We start from the raw sequence: 16,096 nt of genomic DNA, 5'->3' as shown, positions 1-16,096 counted from the left end.
TTGCTTGGAGAGTTCTCAAAGCTGTTGTGGATGTCGGCAATTTTGTTGTAGAAGAAGGGGATAACGCATTGCAGAGGTCTTGGGAGGGAGTGATGTCGTTAGATGCTGCGGTGGGGTTGGTGAATTCTTTGACTATGTTGAAGAGTTCCTTGCTGTTATGAGTGTTGTTGTCGAGACGATCCTTGAATGCTGATTTCTTAGCGGATCGAATCAGTTGGCGGTGTTTGCGGGTGGCAGACTTGAGGGAGGCCATGTTGTCTGAGGATGGGTTTATTCTCCATATCTTCTCCAGAGAGCGGCATAGTTTCTTGGATTTTTTAAGGTCATCATTGAACCAAGGAGCCTTTTTGCTGGATGGATTGACCTGGTGTTTTTTCAGGGGTGCTAATTCGTCAGCGCTGTGGGTGATCCATTGCTTGAGTTTGATGGCCGCTTGGTTTGGGTCCACTGGGAGGGTGGGAGGGTTTTGGTTGAGTGATGTGAGGAGTTGGATGGAGTTAATTTTGTTCCAGTTTCTCCGAGGGATAGGATGAGGGCGATTGTGGGTAAGGGAGGTTTTGTAGCTGAAGTGAACGCAGCTGTGGTCTGTCCAGTGGAGAACTGTGGTGCGATCGAAGGAGATGTGCTTGCTGGATGTGAAGATAGGGTCGAGCGTGTGTCCGGCTACATGGGTGGGGGTGTCCACAAGTTGTTTGAGTCCGAGATTGGCCAGGTTGTCCAGAAGGGTGGTGGTGTTGCTGCTAAGTTTGTTGTCAAGGTGGTAGTTGAGGTCTCCCAGAAGAATGTAGTTCTCGGAGGCGAGGGCGTGTGGGCTGATGAAGTCCGTGATGTCATCGCTGAATTGGGTGCGGGTGCCTGGAGGCCGGTAGATGAGGGTGCCTCTCAGTGTGGTCCTGGGGTCGGTGTGGATCTGAAAGTGGAGATGTTCGGCTGTTGCAAGATTGTCGTCGGAGCTGGTTGTGATTTTGATGGTGTTCCTGTGGATGATGGCGATGCCTCCTCCTGTTTGATTGGTGCGGTCTTTGCGGATAATCTTGTAAGTGTCCGGGATGGCTAAGGCAATGTCCGGAGCTGATGATGTGTTCATCCATGTTTCAGTAAGGAAGGCGATGTCAGGTGCCGCAGAGTCGATTAGGTCCCAGAGTTCTGTTGCGTGTCTGTGGCCCGAGCGGGTGTTGAGCAGGATGCACTTTAGGTGGTTAGAATCGGAGTTGTGTTTGGAGGACGTGGAATTGGTGAGGGTCCTGAAGCAGTTGAACTTGCAGGTGAGGCAGGCTTAAACAGGTAAGTACAATAATATTGAATCAAAAATATTGAAGTAAAAAATATAGCTGTACAAAATATTGTCTTAAAATATATATATATATATAACTTAAAAAATATATATTAAATTATATTAATATTTTTAACAAAATAATTACATTTAATATATATTTTAACTAAATATAACAAAGTTAATTAAAAAAATATAAACACACAAAAATGTGAGCACATACATATATTTACTTAAATACGTTTTATTAACTATTATCTGTATTTAATTTATAAACTTTTTAAATTATATAAAAATAAAATATATACATATATCAATAATATAAAATAAAATAAAACATCCTATAATTAATTAACACATTAATCTATAAGAAAAACCATACAGTTCACCAAACAATAATTACAATAGCAGGGAAAATGTTGGATAGCGGAGGGGTAACAATTACTATTCCCACTCCAGTGAGTGCAACAGTAGGGAAAGGGTTGGATAGATGAGGGGTAAAATTTACTATTCCCACTCCAGTGAGTGCAACAGTAGGGAAAGAGTTGGATAGCGGAGGGGTAAAAATTACTATTCCCACTCCAGTGAATGCAACAGTAGGGAAAGTGTTGGATAGAGGAGAGGTAAAAATTACTATTCCCACTCCAGTGAGTGCAACAGTAGGGAAAGTGTTGGATAGAGGAGGGGTAAAAATTACTATTCCAACTACAGTGAGTGAAAAGCAGGGAAAGTGTTGGATAGCGAAGGGGTAAAAATTACTATTCCCACTCCAGTTAGTGCAACAGTAGGGAAAGTGCTGGATACCACACAAAATTATTATTACATTTAATTTCCATTATTAACATGAATACTTTTGAAATTAAAATATATTATTAAAAAAGATAATTAACAGTCATTAATTACACATTGTTTAACACTATAATATCCGCAACACACACCTAAAATTAATTACACAATTACAATTAATAATTACTAATTACTTAACACAAAGTAATTGACACAAAATTAATAATTCATCAATAAAAAATAAATTACTTCCTACCATTTACACCTATAAGCACCACAACACACACCTAAAATTAATTAAACAATTACCATAATTATTAATATTTAATTAATTTAAATTAAATAACAACTAATTATCAAACAATTAGTAATAAATTATTGTACACATTGAACTCAATAAAATCACAATTATACAATTACGAATAAATATAAATTACTGAATACATTTCATATCATTTAATTACTTCCCACCCTATTCCCCTATAAATCCACAACCCGCTACAGAACTAAAGATGCAAGATTGCATTAAAAAAAAGTATTAACTACTAAAATGTTAACACATATACTAAAATTACAAACATTTCTCATACAAAATACTAAAATGCATACCATTAATAATAAATCAATATTTTTAACAACTATATTTTTGTAAATTATATTTAACACTTCGATATTTTTTCAATCGATATTACTTACCTAACAATCGATATTTTTGACCACTATATTTTTTTCATCGATGTTTCTATCCCACAATGTTTTTACCTTGATATTTCTTTTTCTCGATATTTATACATCGAAATTCCAGCTCTGTACCTCACGCTGGTAATGAAACTGATTTTTTGCAAAAAGTCAAAGACACTTTGTTTTCACAGGTTTACTTATGGTTAGTCCCCCATCTGCCAACATTTTATACTGGGATTCTACCCGCCTGGGTATCTCTTAATTTCTGAATCGTACTTTTGTGGCTTACTTTGACTCTGTTTATGACCAGGGATGAACATTATGTAGGTCAGATCCGTGGATTCAAGAGACTCCAGCTGAGGTAAGGAGGACAGCAGTTTAAGTAAGTTGCTCCTATTTAAGATGTCTTCCCGGCCACAAGAAATTTATTCTGGGTGGAATATTAGAACCTGCTCCAGACTCTCTGCTTCTTGTTGATCCCAGAATTTTGGAGAATGTGTTGAAGGAGTTTGGCTGAGGTTTGATGACACATGATCTCTATATGGAGCAGTGATGGTTGCATACAGCGGTGCCTGAGTCTTGGGAGAAGGATTCCAGCAGAATGTATCTGGCTTGTCTGACCAACCTACTGCTGGGCTTGTGTCCCGATGGGGAATTTCACCGAGTTTGTCATCATTGAGAGGAGTCCAGTTGTCAATGGGTCGTTTGTAAGAAAGCCCTGGATTTGCATATCTTTCACCCCCACTTTCTAGGAGAAATGTCAAGACTATGGTGGAGAGTTAATGTAATATTGGCTCATTTGCAGGGGTATCTTAACCTCCATCTGGGCCCCTGTGGTCTTTGTTTCTTTTACACAATTAGTGGGGATGGCAGGTATTGACGATTAAATATTGCCTATATCCTGATGGGTTTGATGAGTGGATGGAATTGAAAGAACAGTATTGGATTACACTTTTGTGGATTTATCTGTGATTTAATTAACTTGAGAGCCAACCACGGTAGTATTTCCAGTGCTTGCTGTCTCTCTTGTTGGACTAATGAAAAGAGAAGTTTGCACAGCTTCAAAGGGTAATTGAGACTTACTGGGTAGGCTACTAGCCTGATCCTAGACTTTGTTACTGGTGAGGTATACAGATGTTCCCTTGGAGCTTAGAAAGATAGGATACAATTCTACCTTTGCTTTGTGTTTTTGTTTCTTATTTAATTTCTTCAAGCGCTTTTTATTCTTCTTTGAATACTACTTGGAGAGATATCCACTCGCGAGGAATTAGCAGAATTTAGATTAGCGTTGAGTGGTGGGCCAGCTACGTGAACTGAACTGACTTCTGGTGGCAAGAATGGAGAATTTTTATCTTAGACCAAATCTGCTGTTGTATCCTCAGGAATAAGTGGCCATTCATCGCTATGGAGGTGATTTCCTGAGGTGACTCTTGGGTTGTTGGACTTATTGCTTGCCTTGTATTTTGTAAGTAGGTCTGATGTAATTTACAGAAGAACTGAGATTTTTTTCAAGAAGTAATGAACAGTAGCACAGCTCAAAAGGCTTATTCACCTGTTGCTGGGCTTTCATTAGCAGCTAATTTAAATTGTCAAGTTTGTGACTCAATTTTCTTGACATTATTTGCCAGAGATTTTAATATCGCAATCTGTGAGTCTAATCTATCTATATGAAGCACAGCTACCTGGTTCATAGAAGTCAATATGCTATTTATAACTGACCAACAGTTCAGTACCTAAAGATCTGCAACTAGCTCATCCTTAGTAGACTTTTCAAAATACTACTTTTGGACAGGATTTCCTGTATTACGTTTCTGGGGCAATGAGTCATTATCACTTTTCAATACTTCCATTATAATGGAAGAGCTGGAATCCATAGGAGCCCTTTTGACTGCTACATCTTTGCAACTTTCAAGCATGATCAATTTAGGTTCATTAGAGCCATTGCTTGAAGGAATGTTGAATAGATCTGTTTCATTAAGCAATAGTTTGTCCCTTTTATAGAGCCTGTTCTGCCTTTATAGGCTGACCTCTTGCATGTTAGGACAGGCTTGCTTTTTTCAGATTTTATAGGTTGATCTAAAGTCACGTTACAGAACCTCTCTAGCTGCGGAACAGTGCACGAAGGTGTAGAGCTATGGGGAAGATCATGATGTGTTTTATCCAGGAGATTAAGATTTATCATCAGCGCACTCTTCTTCTCAGAACTGACATCCTGTGTTGAAATGTACCCAGGAAAAGCTGCCACTATCATGACATCTGGCGAAAGCGGCCAGGGCGGGGTTGGTGAAGTGCCCTTCAAGCCCGGAACACTGCTAGATGCCAGAAGTGTTTGGGTAAGGTCAGTGTCTAATAGACCAGGTTTGTGAGGCCAGTTACTCTGGAACTCCCCAATAGCCTCCACCTCCCCCAATACTTGATGTACAGCTTTTTGGTTTTCTGTCAAAGCCATAACTAGGCTTCTCTCTGCTCACTCCAAGTGGAAATAGTCCTCCGTGACTAAATGACCTTCACCATCCACCACAATTTGCCTTTGGTGGTTCACATTTGGCTGCTTTGTGAGAGGGGACTGTAAACCAGGTCTGATGTTGTCATGGTTTTGGCTCTATAGTATTTCTTGATTTCCTAAGATGAGGGCAACGTCTCCAGAGTTAGATTTTTTATGAATACCGTCTCTGACCCTTGTTTGTGCACAGTAAGCTCCCCTAGTTTTCTTTTGCTCGGGTTTGCCCTCACCCCTGATTTTCTTGATCGACTGGTTTTACACGATTTCAGGAGTAGCAAACTCCTCGTGTGCATTTCTAAGTCTATATTTCACAAAAGGAGTGACCCTAGGTACAGGGTGATGTGGTGATGCGGAGATATTCTATGGATATCTGTTCAAAGATATTCTCCTGTTCTAGCACCTTCCTAGTGCCACTTGGAGTCGAAAAAGTTTGACTGTTATTGTGTATTGTATGCCACGGGGGGCATGAGCGTGCCCAAGATATATCCAAGTGGAAAGTAGCTAAAAATAAAGTGCCCACTTCACCACATCAAACTTCTGTATAACGTGCTGGGGGGTGTGGAATGTGGGTAATAGCGCTGTTTCCAGAGTTTTCAGTAAATATGCAGATAGACAATGTAACCCTCCCAAAGGGGCAGGCAGTTTAGCACAATTTATTATGAATTGAGAATAAAAAAAAAGAATTGGCAAAAATTGGCAGAGGAAGCCGGGGGGAATAAGCAACAAGCAGCAACAAGCCGACTGTGTAATTGTAGACAATAGAGCAGGCAAAACATAATTTGGGGTCTTTCTACAAGTCCGTGGGTTGCAGCTCCTCCGATGAGACCAGCTACACCAGCCTAATGCCTGCTGCTCCTGCCTCAAAACAGAGAATACTGTGCCTCTCCCCTTACCCGCCTCTGATACAGCAGCTTGAACTCGGCCGCAACCGTCACCAGTGTCGAGCTTGGGTTTGTCTAAATACTGCATGGCTGGAGTGCAGCTGTACAGTTGTGCAGCTGTGAGGTGTGGTGTGGTCCAGCCCAGGCACCGAATGCTCATTATCTGCTTTTTATCGGGCCAGGGGCCTTGCCGGGAGGCCGAGAAGCAGTCCACGCACCTGCTCCCTGTCTGCTCTGTCTCGCTGTCCGAGCTCTCAGGGATCATCTCACAACATCAGCATGTCATGTCTGCTCCATCTGAAGAAGTAGTTTTAAATGCCAAGTCGAAGTGGCAGTAAACTGCACACGCAGTCCCTGTAGTGACAGGCCTGAGACAGGTTTGAAAGGCTAATTATGTGGGTGGCACAATCAGTGTAGCAGGCCCACTAGTAGCAATTGGCTTCCAGGCCGTGGGTATATGTTATGCCACTTTACAAGGGACTTACTAGCAAATCAAATAGGCCAATCAGGTATACACCAATCTCACCATATTTAGGGAAGGAGCAAATGCAATTTAGCACTAGTAAAGTGCTCAGAGTCATAAGGCCAACAAAAAGATTCAGCAAAACAGGAGGCAAAAAGTCTGAGGAAAGACCACCCAAAGAATGGCCGGTCTAACAGCTGTTTTTTAAATCATAGAGCAAAGACTCTTCTGGGAATTGAAATTGGAAAAGTCACTTTTGTGACCCCCGCCCCCCTCCCCATTCTGACCGATGTGAACAAAACGTGCAGTGAGAAATTCAACTTACATATACTTTGTTTTGGAAAATGATATGCCAATGTATGACTGAAGTACAAATATCAGATTTAAATACACCTTACCAAAGTGTATCATAAGTGACATTAGAAAAATAATTTTACTGTTGCGTAGATTGCATATAAAAATGAATTGGAAACAACTCTTATAATAGTTACAATGGCTTGTGAATCTGATTTTACATTTGAGATGCAAGAAGTAGTACAATTAAGAAGATGGGGAAGAATGAATGGGGCAAATCTAATGAAATTAATCATCAATTAGACAAAAACGAGGATATTATGAACCAGTAAAAGAATGATTAACAATATATTGGAATTATGACTTTGTACAAGTCGATATAATGTAGGATATCATAGATAAGGATGTACACTGGTCAATAATTAATTAATAAAATGAAAATTTCACAAATTCGCACATTACCGGCTAAAGATGAGACAGCATGGCATGTTATGGCAATTTCTGCAACATCTAGTTATGGATTGCAACAACATATGTAATTCAGAAACAGATCAATGCACAATTTACTTTGGAAGACGCAACGATTTAGGAATGTTAAGATGGTTAAATGGCAGGACAGAGATTGTGATAATGGTGAGAAATGTAGTTTTAACAAGATATGGATGATGTAGAAATTAAAGAATGACAAAGAAATGAATAATATAATCAGAGTGCAATATAACCAGTTAAATATATGAAACACTAAATATATTGTGAAACACCGATCCATGACTAGAAGCAGAGAATCAATGAACGAATGCAAGTCTAATTAATAACAAATTAGGTAATGAAACGTTGGAAACTTGTAATATCGTATGATTATATAGATTATTTCAGACTTAATTTTGGAATCAGTTACACGTTGCAAACCAATATGCTTTAAATTAATGAATCATGAGAATAAATAAAAATAGACTGACTGACAATCCACTTCAGAATATATCCTGAGAAATCCAACGATAAAATGAGACGACAATAGTAGGAAACTTAAGGATCCGCTTTGATAGATGATTGTGACAGCTTGAAGAAAGAAAGTAATGGAATGGCAGTTGTAATAAAAGCATTATAAGATGAATAAAAAAATAAGAAAGACAAACACAACATTAACGTTTAAATAACACCAAATATAGGACATCATTTGATTTATTTATGGCCAAAAATAATATGAACATACACCTACAAGTAAACAACTACAAAAGCCTCTGTGGGTAATTGAGTGCCGATACGAGGATAGCTGTGTATAAAAAAAGAGACTGTCATGAGCCCAAGTCATGGTATCAGCCTTGGAATAATAATTAATGTGACAACAAAGTGAAATCGCAAATTCAATCATGAGGGACAGTCATGTACAGTGATGTGAAAGGTCATTAGCAATAACAGAAAAACTCATGTGCTCGCTCCCGAAACACTGTGATAGTTGCCTTTGAGCAACATGAACTAAAGTTACCAACTGGGACATTAAATGTGACTTGGTGACCTGGTTGTCACAATAGTTGCTCCTCTTTATATTCTTTGCAACACTTGTACCTAAGTAGCACACGTTTTCACTTAATTGCAGGAAAGAGTCACTTTGTTGACTCAGGCTCTTCCCTCCAATGCCACTGCCTCTCTACCCCAATAGAAAGGGAACACTGGTTCTTATACTCCCACCATGGTATCTGAAAATATATTAAAGAACAGCATCATTCTGGCCTTTTCATACATGTGAAAGGTCAGTGTCAGAACTCACGAATGAAAGTTCTGGCAAGGTTTCTATATGTGTAGTTAATGTTAAATGCAATACAGGCATGGTTGTATGCTAACATGGGAGCAATATGGGCAGATTTACAAGCCCCATGTGCCACTTTTGCGTCACTTTTCCCATGTTAAAAATGACGCAAAAGTGGCGCACGGGGGCTTGTAAATCTGCCCCTATGTGCTTTGAATGGATTTGAATGTGTGTGATGCAAGTAGCGAACCTAGAAAGCTGGCTTTCTCATTTTCTAAAAAAAAAAGCGGTTAAACCCTGCAACTAACAGAAAGTGTGCTTATTTGACTATCTCTAACAGAATAGAGTATGAAAATTTCCGTTGTATGATGTTCTTTCATAAGCACATAAGTTGAATGTGGCTAAATGGGAAGATTACATAATATGCTCCGTCTGGAAAGAAGCAATACGCTTCCTTACACTTCCTATATTTTTTGGGTAACAAAACAGTGTTCACTATCATGTGGAACAAAACAGAAGAGGAACAGAAACTAACCCCTCCTTAGGGATGCAGACACACACAAAACAACAGGCCTGTTGGCACTATAAGGTAAGTGGGGAGGCTTTACCTGAATTACTCTTTTATGACAGAGTAACACAGTAATACTGTTAGCCAGCTAGTTATAACTTTGGAGGGGATATACACTAATTGATTAGAGATGTGTAATGAAATACGATTGAAACCAACCTTTTCACTAATATTTATAATAATTGCTGAGTTGTTTATAATATTTACAATAATAGTAATGCAAGTGATTTGCAGATAAACAGTGTATAATAAATAGTCATATTATGTATTACAGCAGAGTAATACAGCAATGCTGTTAGCTGCTTATAACTTAATTAGGGAAATAAACTAATTGATTAGGTATGTGCGATGAATTATGATTGAAGTTTATATAACCTTTGCACTAAAATGTATACTAATCGCTGAGTTGTTATTAATAGTCGCAGTCCTACTTATCCAAATGGTTAGCAGATGAATAATGTATAATATTCATATTGTGTGAAATACCAACTCCTGTTTGTGTGTGTGTACAAATTTCGGGGTAGGGGGCACAGCTCTGTTTATGACCAGCAGAGTTCTCTGATTTTCTGTGGTTCCTAACACTTTCACCTACAGGAGCATAACCCAATAGGGTATAAGTGAGAGAAACCTAGAAGCTTTACATTTCTCTGAAAAGGTTGCAGTTTACTTTTGGGGTTTAGGAAATCCATTGGGTGTGATCCTTTTAATGTAGGGGCAACACAACTGGGTGTTCCTCATATAGGGAAAATATTGTTATCAATTTACAAGGAATTTGATCACTATAACTATCCATGTCGTACTTAGTCTTCTAAAATGTGCCACTAACACAAATACGACATATCCATGTTGATGTAGCCTTTAGAAAACATCTCCCTGGCACTTTTCCATACCTGAGCCACACAAAAAAGCAAAGCAAGTCCCTTCCCCAGTGTGTGACATGTACTATAGTGCCATTGGATATTGTATGGATTATATTAAACCACAAGATAAACTTGATTCCATAAAATCTATCTGGAAGGGTGATCCCATAAAAATCTATCGGGAAGGACTAAGGAGACTGTAAAGGTTCACATGCTTTGCAGATGTTGGTCCTTTTGATCTTACATCACATGCAGAAATTGTTGGAATAACAGAAACCAGATATGGGTAATTGACATTGTCTTCCAGTATAGGTATATGTATGTCTTATGCTTCAAGGATGGCCACCAGGTTGATTGGGATGCTGTAGACTGTGACTGTTGCTTGCTATTGTCTTTCTTCTTTTGGAGCCATTATATCTGCCTAAGACCTACCTATTTTATTAAATGAAGTGTGTTTTGTCTATGGTACGATATTGAGCAGTCCTAAGATGGCTGCATGATGATACAATACTAGCCGTTTGAATGGACAATGTATTAATGTATTATGTATTCTAGCAAATCAGTTACCGATATGATGGTAACATCAGGAACCTTTGAAGTTTTTTAGCATTTTATTGTGATTGGGTTAACTGCTACAGCGCTAACGCCCAGTGATGACCCCTTTTTCTCTGATACTGTAATGGTGCAGATTTAGATGTAAAGCAGAAAAATGTGGTGGCTCAACACATCAGAACTTTCGAAAGGCTATTAAGTGGGCTAATCAACAGGTTAACTGACACCTATAACAAAGCCAATAACTGAAATGAACTGACCCATTCCCAAACTCTCTGGAATTGATTCACAGGTGTAAACGTACACATTTGCGGACGTTTTCTATTTTTTTGGGTAGTCACAAACTGCAAGTTTAATTTTACTAGCATCAGGGGCGTAACACAGGCCCCCGCAGCCCCTGCGGTGCGGGGGGGCCTCAAGCTCCAGGTGGCCCCATCAGCACAGCACTCTGGCCGCAGGGCTCCTGTTTGAGCCCGGAGGGGGGCCCGAGCTGCCTTGCAGGGAAGCCCCCTCAAGGTTCGTTACGCCAGTGACTAGCATCTTTTTATGTGCGAAGTCTCCACCACAAGTGTGGAGCCTCTGCAGTCATAAATTACTATTAGTAGTATGAAACTCGTAGTTTGTGAATAGTAAAAACAGTAAGGGGCCGATTAGGATGGCGGACGGACTTGCGTCCGTCCGCCATCCCAGAGGTGGAGGGACCATCCGCATGGGCTGCGGCGGTCCCTCCGTGCAAATTAGGATGTGACCGCCACCCTGGATATTTAACATTGCGGCGGGTGCTGCTTCAAGCAGCACCCGCCGCAATGTTAAAAGTGCATGTTTTACATTTACATGCACAAAGCGGCAGGCACCGCGCGGTGCCTGCCGCTTTGTGCATGTAAATGCTGGGGGGTACCATAGGTACCCCCCATGTGCACCCCCCACCCGTCCACACCCTGGGGGCCCGCAACGGGCCCCCAAAATCAAAAGTACACATGCTTTTCCACGGCGGAAAAACCGCCGCGGAAAAGCATGTTTACAAATGTTTCCTAATTTGGCTGGCGGTGTCTGATAGACACTGCCAGCCAAATGAGAGCTTTTCCCCCGCGGTTGTAATCCGACCACGGCGGAAAAGCCGCGGACAGAAACCAAGAACCACCAGCCATCGTAATGCGGCGGTGGGTCTTTGGTGACTCCGCAGAGGATTTTCCGCCTCCTCCGGGCCGGAGGTGGCTTCCGCCGGCCCGGAGGAGGCGGAAAATCCTCCATCCTAATCGGCCCCTCAATGTACACAAAGGTGTACGTTTTCCTTTGTGAATAATGCCCTATATATGCTACCCTATCGGCATAATTGCAAGCTGACTGGTAAACCAAATTAATTGCTAAAGGATGCTGATGTAAAGCCCATTGTTATTGTTATTTTTTTATTCTTATTGTTATTGTTATTAATAATCTTATTCTTATCCTCATTTTTATTCTTATTCCTATTTTTATTCTTAATTTGAAATGAACATATACTTATAAAGTCAAAAATATATTTATCAATAAAGTATGTAGTGCATAGCTGTACTTTAAAAAACTCAAAGTGAGACAAAATTCGCAAAATTTAGTGGATGCATCTTGCTAGCTCCATAATTTGAATAATCCAAGCAATATACTAAATAACATGCACAATCCTATACATTGTTGTTCCTTAAACTATGAACAACACAACACTCTACTAAAAGTTTTGTTCTCTAAGCCTAAAGTTTGCTGCATCTATTAATGTTCTGTGAGCACAAAGAGTCACAGAAACATAATAAAAAAGATCCGCTTTTAAACAACTGAAAAAGCATGTCTGTTTTTTTCATTGAAGTGAACCCTACCTACTAGAGCCACTTCATCTTCCCACCCTCTACACCATGAGGTATTGTACCTTCTCTATAGGCCTCTCTAAAGCTTGTTTTGCTATTAAACCACCCACTTTGTTAAGTATCTTTCCTTCCTTCCTGGGTGAGGATCCAGAAAGAGGGGATATTGCCCACAGCACATTCCGTTTTTTCATTCTATCTCATTGGAGACAGGCTTATAGTCTGCTGGTTAAGGAGGCTGCAGTAGGCTCCTCCACATTGAACAATACAAAAGGGGATGATGGACGGAGCGTTTGTATAAATCAGACACTCACCCCCAGTCAACTGATCTGGGTTTAATCCATCACCATTCTTTAGTTCACTCAGCCACCACAGTTCAGACATGGCTATATGCAAATCAGTCTGACCCTGTGCCTTATGGGAACAGTCCAGCCCGAACTGCCAAGCCATGTCTTTCCTGGACCGGAAACAAGCATCCTGGGACCGGTTTCGGATTCATAATCCTCATCAGCCAGGCTATCTTCAATCCAGTGGCCAAGTAAACAAGGGACTCACGTCTGAGCATACCCTGCCACACTTAGGGCGAACAAAGCGATACAAAAGGGGATGATGGACGGAGCGTTTGTATAAATCAAAAAACTCACCCCCAGTCAACTGATCTGGGTTTAATCCATCACCATTCTTTAGTTCACTCAGCCACCCCAGTTCAGACATGGCTATATGCAAATCAGTCTGACCCTGTGCCTTATGGGAACAGTCCAGTCCTAACTGCCAAGCCATGTCTTCCCTGGACCGGAAACAAGCATCCTGGGACCGGTTTCGGATTCATAATCCTCATCAGCCAGGCTATCTTCAATCCAGTGGCCAAGTGAACAAGGGACTCACATCTGAGCATACCCTGCCACACTTAGGGCGAACAAAGCGATACAAAAGGGGATGATGGACGGAGCGTTTGTATAAATCAAACACTCACCCCCAGTCAACTGATCTGGGTTTAATCCATCACCATTCTTTAGTTCACTCAGCCACCCCAGTTCAGACATGGCTATATGCAAATCAGTCTGACCCTGTGCCTTATGGGAACAGTCCAGCCCGAACTGCCAAGCCATGTCTTCCCTGGACCGGAAACAAGCATCCTGGGACCGGTTTCGGATTCATAATCCTCATCAGCCAGGCTATCTTCAATCCAGTGGCCAAGTGAACAAGGGACTCACGTCTGAGCATACCCTGCCACACTTAGGGCGAACAAAGCGATACAAAAGGGGATGATGGACGGAGCGTTTGTATAAATCAAACACTCACCCCCAGTCAACTGATCTGGGTTTAATCCATCACCATTCTTTAGTTCACTCAGCCACCCCAGTTCAGACATGGCTATATGCAAATCAGTCTGACCCTGTGCCTTATGGGAACAGTCCAGCCTGAACTGCCAAGCCATGTCTTCTCTGGACCGGAAACAAGCATCCTGGGACCGGTTTCGGATTCATAATCCTCATCAGCCAGGCTATCTTCAATCCAGTGGCCAAGTGAACAAGGGACTCACGTCTGAGCATACCCTGCCACACTTAGGGCGAACAAAGCGATACAAAAGGGGATGATGGAAGGAGCGTTTGTATAAATCAAACACTCACCCCCAGTCAACTGATCTGGGTTTATTCCATCACCATTCTTTAGTTCACTCAGCCACCCCAGTTCAGACATGGCTATATGCAAATCAGTCTGACCCTGTGCCTTATGGGAACAGTCCAGCCCGAACTGCCAAGCCATGTCTTTCCTGGACCGGAAACAAGCATCCTGGGACCGGTTTCGGATTCATAATCCTCATCAGCCAGGCTATCTTCAATCCAGTGGCCAAGTGAACAAGGGACTCACGTCTGAGCATACCCTGCCACACTTAGGGCGAACAAAGCGATACAAAAGGGGATGATGGACGGAGCGTTTGTATAAATCAAACACTCACCCCCAGTCAACTGATCTGGGTTTAATCCATCACCATTCTTTAGTTCACTCAGCCACCCCAGTTCAGACATGGCTATATGCAAATCAGTCTGACCCTGTGCCTTATGGGAACAGTCCAGCCCGAACTGCCAAGCCATGTCTTCCCTGGACCGGAAACAAGCATCCTGGGACCGGTTTCGGATTCATAATCCTCATCAGCCAGGCTATCTTCAATCCAGTGGCCAAGTGAACAAGGGACTCACGTCTGAGCATACCCTGCCACACTTAGGGCGAACAAAGCGATACAAAAGGGGATGATGGACGGAGCGTTTGTATGAATCAAACACTCACCCCCAGTCAACTGATCTGGGTTTAATCCATCACCATTCTTTAGTTCACTCAGCCACCCCAGTTCAGACATGGCTATATGCAAATCAGTCTGACCCTGTGCCTTATGGGAACAGTCCAGCCCGAACTGCCAAGCCATGTCTTCCCTGGACCGGAAACAAGCATCCTGGGACCGGTTTCGGATTCATAATCCTCATCAGCCAGGCTATCTTCAATCCAGTGGCCATGTGAACAAGGGACTCACGTCTGAGCATACCCTGCCACACTTAGGGCGAACAAAGCGATACAAAAGGGGATGATGGACGGAGCGTTTGTATAAATCAAACACTCACACAGTTCGGGCTGGACTGTTCCCATGAAGCACAGGGTCAGACTGATTTGCATATAGCCATGTCTGAACTGGGGTGGCAGAGTGGGCTAAAGAACGGTGATGGATCAAACTCAGATCTTTTGACTGGGTGTGAGTGTTTGATTGGTTCTGATGCTCCGCCATCACCACCCCCTTTTGTACCGCCTTTGGCCGCCATAAGTGTGGCAGGGTATGCTCAGACGTGAGTCCCTTGCTCACTTTGCCACTGGATTCAAGCAAGCCGGGCTGAAGACGGCAGGAATGCCAGAAACCGGTCCTTGGAAGCTTGTTTCCGGTCCAGGGAAGGCATGGCTTGGCAGTTCGGGCTGGACTGTTCTCATGAGGCACAGGGTCAGACTGATTTGCACATAGCCATGTCTGAACTGGGGTGGCAGAGTGGGCTAAAGAACGGTGATGGATCAAACTCAGATCTTTTGACTGGGTGTGAGTGTTTGATTGGTTCTGATGCTCCGCCATCACCACCCCCTTTTGTACCGCTTTTGGCCGCCATAAGTGTGGCAGGGTATGCTCAGACATGAGTCCCTTGCTCACTTTGCCACTGGATTCAAGCAAGCCGGGCTGAAGACTGCTGGAATGCCAGAAACCGGTCCTCGGAAGCTTGTTTCCGGTCCAGGGAAGGCATGGCTTGGCAGTTCGGGATGGACTGTTCCCATGAGGCACAGAGTCAGACTGATTTGCATATAGCCATGTCTGAACTGGGCTGGCAGAGTGGGCTAAAGAACGGTGATGGATCAAACTCAGATATTTTGACTGGGTGTGAGTGTTTGATTGGTTCTGATGCTCCGCCATCACCACCCCCTTTTGTAACGCTTTTGTCCGCCATAAGTGTGGCAGGGTATGCTCAGACGTGAGTCCCTTGCTCACTTTGCCACTGGATTCAAGCAAGCCGGGCTGAAGACGGCTGGAATGCCAGAAACCGGTCCTCGGAAGCTTGTTTCCGGTCTAGGGAAGGCATGGCTTGGCAGTTCGGGCTGGACTGTTCCTTGAGGCACAGGGTCAG

This window comes from Lissotriton helveticus, chromosome 6 (assembly GCF_964261635.1).
Source record: "Lissotriton helveticus chromosome 6, aLisHel1.1, whole genome shotgun sequence".
Lineage (NCBI taxonomy): Eukaryota > Metazoa > Chordata > Amphibia > Caudata > Salamandridae > Lissotriton > Lissotriton helveticus.
This window is presented reverse-complemented; position numbering follows the sequence as displayed.